Source organism: Micromys minutus (assembly GCF_963924665.1).
Source record: "Micromys minutus genome assembly, chromosome: 7".
NCBI classification, from domain to species: domain Eukaryota; kingdom Metazoa; phylum Chordata; class Mammalia; order Rodentia; family Muridae; genus Micromys; species Micromys minutus.
The window spans coordinates 37,403,855-37,407,902 of NC_137976.1; the positions used below are offsets into that span (position 1 = coordinate 37,403,855).

Consider the following 4,048-nt stretch of genomic DNA (forward strand, 5'->3'; position numbering starts at 1 on the left):
CTCTCTCCCTCTACTTTCAAAGATTATTTTCTTCCCCCTTCTGCGTAACACTGTAGCATCCACACTTTGGTGTGGTCTTCTTTCTTTTTGGGTTTCATATAGCCTGTGAGTTGTATCATGGGTATTCTGAGCTTTTTTTTTTTTTTTTTTTTTTTTTTTTTTTTTTTTTGGCTAATATCCACTTCTCAGTGAGTACATACCATGTATGTTCTTTTGTGACTGTGTTACCTCCCTTAGAAAGAGATTTTCTAGTTCCATCTATTTGCCTAGGAATTTCATGAAGTATTGTTTTTAATAGTGGAGCAGTAACTGTGTAAATGTAGCACATGTTCTGTATCTATTCCTCTGTTGAAGGACATCTGGATTCATTCCAGCTTCTGGCTATTATAAATAAGGCTGCTATGAACATGGTGGAGCGTGTGTCCTTGTTATTTATATGTTGGAGCATCTTTGGGGTATATGCTCAGGAGTGATATAGCTGGGTCCAATTTTCTGAGGAACTACCAGACTGATTTCCAGAGTGATTGTACCAGTTTGCAATCCCACCAACAGTGGAGGAGTGTTTCTCTTTTTCCACATTCTTGCCAGCTTCTGCTGTCACCTGAGTTTTTTATCTTAGTCATTCTGCCTGGTGTAAGAATGGAATCTCAGAGTCTTCTTGATTTGCATTTTCTTGATGACTAATGTTGTTGAACATTTATAAAGTGTTTCTTAGCCATTTGAGATTCACAAAGTGTGGAGCAGAGATTGAATAAAAGCAAATCCAGAGACTGCCCCACCTAGGGATTCATCCTATATACAGACACAAAACCAATAGATGATTGTAGCCTTGTATAGCTGTTCCCTGAGAGGCTCTGCTAGAGCCTTACCAATATATGTTGATGAACACAGCCAAACATTGGACAGTGCAAGACTCAACAGAGAAGTTAGTTCAAGGACTGAAGGAGTTGAAGGGATTTGCAACCCTATAGGAAGAAAAATACTAATTAACCAGACTCCCCAATGCTCCCAAGGGACTAAGCTACCAACCAATGATATTTATTAAACACTATGGATGTATTTTGACAGAAGCAAAAACAAAACCAAACAAGATAATATGCAAACAATGCCCAGCAGAAAACATATTAGCTAAGAAACAGGCAGACAAGCTAACCAGCAAGGCTTCAGATGGATCCAAATGAGGCATTAAGATGTCAGCAGTAGACAGGATGGGAACCCAAGGAATTCATGGTTTTGCTGAGAAAATTAACTTCAGGGTGCATCAATAAGAAACAGAGGTTTATTAAAGCATGTTTTTCACATGATTAAAAAAAATTAAAGGCTAGGGATACTAAAGTGATAATACTAAATACCCAAGTGTGGGGGTGAACTTCTCAAAGGGAGAAACACTTTTAAAATACACCTTTGCAATATTGAGTTTTGGTGACTCATCAAGTTATATCTGTAAAGGTTACTAAGAAATATCTCATGTATTCTTTCTTTTTATTAAAATAGTTTTTCATACAATTCTGATCATGGTTTTCCCCTACCCAACTTCTCTCAGAATCCATTTTTTTTAATGGTAAATAAAAGGTGTATATTTAGAATTATCCATCTGGACTCAGTTTAGGTGATCCCAGTCTTGCTGGAAACATCTACAGCATCATAATCAGGAGTCAAGTGGACAAATGCCTTCTTCTCTCCATCAGGCTTTATCAGGGTATTGACTTTGGCCACATCAATGTCAGAGTTTCTTAACGGCCTGTTTAATCTGGTGCTTGTTGGCCTTGACATCCACAATGAACACAAATTTGTTGTTGTGCTCTATTTTTTTCATGGCTGATTCGGTGATCAGAGGGAATTTGATGGTAGCATAGTGGTTTATTTTGTTTCTCCTGGGTGCACTCTTTCGAGGATATTTTGGCTGCCTCCGGAGCAACAGGGTCTTAGGCTGGAAAGTGGGTGATATTCAGATCTTCTTCTTTTCATGGCTGTGGACGCCTTTCAGCACTACCTTCTTAGCTTTCAAGGCCTTTGCTTTAGCTTCAGCTTTTGGAGGGGCAGGAGCTTCCTTCTTCGACTTCGGTGTCATCTTGGCAAAAAAGGAATCTCCCCCCCCCCCACCAATTTTTTTAACACTGGAGTTATTTTCTCTGGTATAAAAAGCTGTAAGGTGGATGTGCAAAGATTATCATTTAGCTTTAGGCAAAGGAAGTGCTAGAAATGCAAGGTTCTACATCATTTGGATTTAAGTAAGCACAGTTATTTGCTGTACTTGATATCTTTGAGATGTCTTTCTTTAGTGATGTGGACCCAGGGAAATAGAGTTTATTTATTGTCTTTGCTAAGCTTTCTGGAGCACATACTTTGTTTCTGTGGGCTGTTTAGGTTTTCTCAGTGGCATCTAAAGTTTCCTGCCCCTCTCAGTGAAACAAACTGATCCAATAATCTCTCCACATCTCCCAAGTTATCTTTCCAGGTATTCATAATTTCTGTTTTTCTACTCTGCTACATGACTACTTATTTGTATTCTGTGAGTTTTGTATGCTTGGTTAGAGTTACACCAAAACATTTTATATTATTCATGACTCTTGTAAAGGATATTGTTGTCTTGATTTCTTTCCTGGTCAATTTTTCATTTCTTTATAGAAGGACTATTGATTTTTTTGGAGTTATTCTTGTATCCAGCCAACTCACTGAAGGTGTTTATCAACTGGAAGAGTTTTCTGATAAAAAAAATTTGGGGATAGCTTATGCAAACTATAATATCATATGTGAATAGTGATAATTTGACTTCTTCCTTTCTAATTTGTATTCCCTTGATTTCCTTAGTTATTTTATTTCTCTAGAACTTAAGGAACTACATTGAATAGATATAGGGAGAGAGGACTGCCTTGTTTTATTTCTGATTTTGGTGAAATTGCTTTGAGTTTCTCTCTGTTTAATTTGATGTTGGTTATAGGCTTGCTGTAAATTGCCTTTATTGTGTTTACCTATGTCTTTTGTGCCCCTGGTCTCTCCAGTTATTATCATGAAGGGGTGTTGATTTTGTCAAAGGCCTTTTCAACGTCTAATAAGAAGATCTTTTTTTTCTTTCAGTTTATTTATATGGTAGATTGCTTTGACAGATTTTCATATGTTGATCATCCCTATATCTCTAAGATGAAGCCTACTTGATCATGGAGGATAATTTTTTGATGTGTTCTTAGATTCAGTTTAGATTCAAGTATTTTATTGAGTATTTTTGCATCGATGTTTGTGAGAGAAATTGGTCTGTAATTCTCTTTCTTTGTTGAATTCTTTGTGGTTAAGGTATCAGGTTGACTGTGGCCTTGTAAAATAAATTTGTTAATTTTTCTTCTGTTTCAATTTTGTGTGATAATTTGAAAAGTTTTGCATTAGTTATTCTTTGAAAGTCTGGTAGAATTCTGTGATAAAACCAAAACCACTTGGCCTTAAGCTTTCTTTTTTTCTGTCTTTTTTTTTTTAAGTTGGTTGGAAGACTTTTAATGACTGCTTTTATTTCTTTAGGTGTCTACTACTAATATATGAGGTCTGGTGTGTGGCTTAAGCTTTTGTAATGCTTCTTATACAAATGTGGGTGTCCTTGCATTTGGGAAATAGATGCTAAGAACTGAAACACCATTTTGGTGGATTTCTCCATTGTTGAGCATGAAGTGTCCTTCCCGATTTCTTTTGATTAATTGGTTGGAAGTCTATTTTGTTAGATATTGGAATAGCTATACCTCCATGCTTCTTGAGTTCATTTGCTTGGAAAACCTTTCTCTAACCCTTTACTCTGAGGTTAAGGTCTATTTTTGTTAGATGCACGTATGCACACGTTTGTTCTTTTGTTTTTGCTGGTCTAGGACTGCTAGATGCTTCAGGCAGGGAGTAGTAGGTTGCTAACTTCAAGTGCTACTTGAACCCTAGTGGGGATGCTACTAAGCCCCTCCAAGAGGAAGAAGAGGTGCCTCACCTCTAGGTCCAGAGTATGTAGGAAAGGTTTGAGTCACTTAGCAATTGTAGTTCCAGGAGCAATTTAATATTGTCAGAAATCAAAAATACC

General features: G+C 36.9%; 1 pseudogene across 1 annotated transcript; it reads right to left on the minus strand.

Moving 5' to 3' along the window:
* Positions 1-1,605: 1,605 nt before the first annotated feature.
* Positions 1,606-2,071, minus strand: LOC308422815 (large ribosomal subunit protein uL23-like; annotated as a pseudogene). The gene has a single exon. The product of its transcript is annotated as a large ribosomal subunit protein uL23-like (transcript).
* Between the last annotated feature and the right edge of the window lie 1,977 nt (positions 2,072-4,048).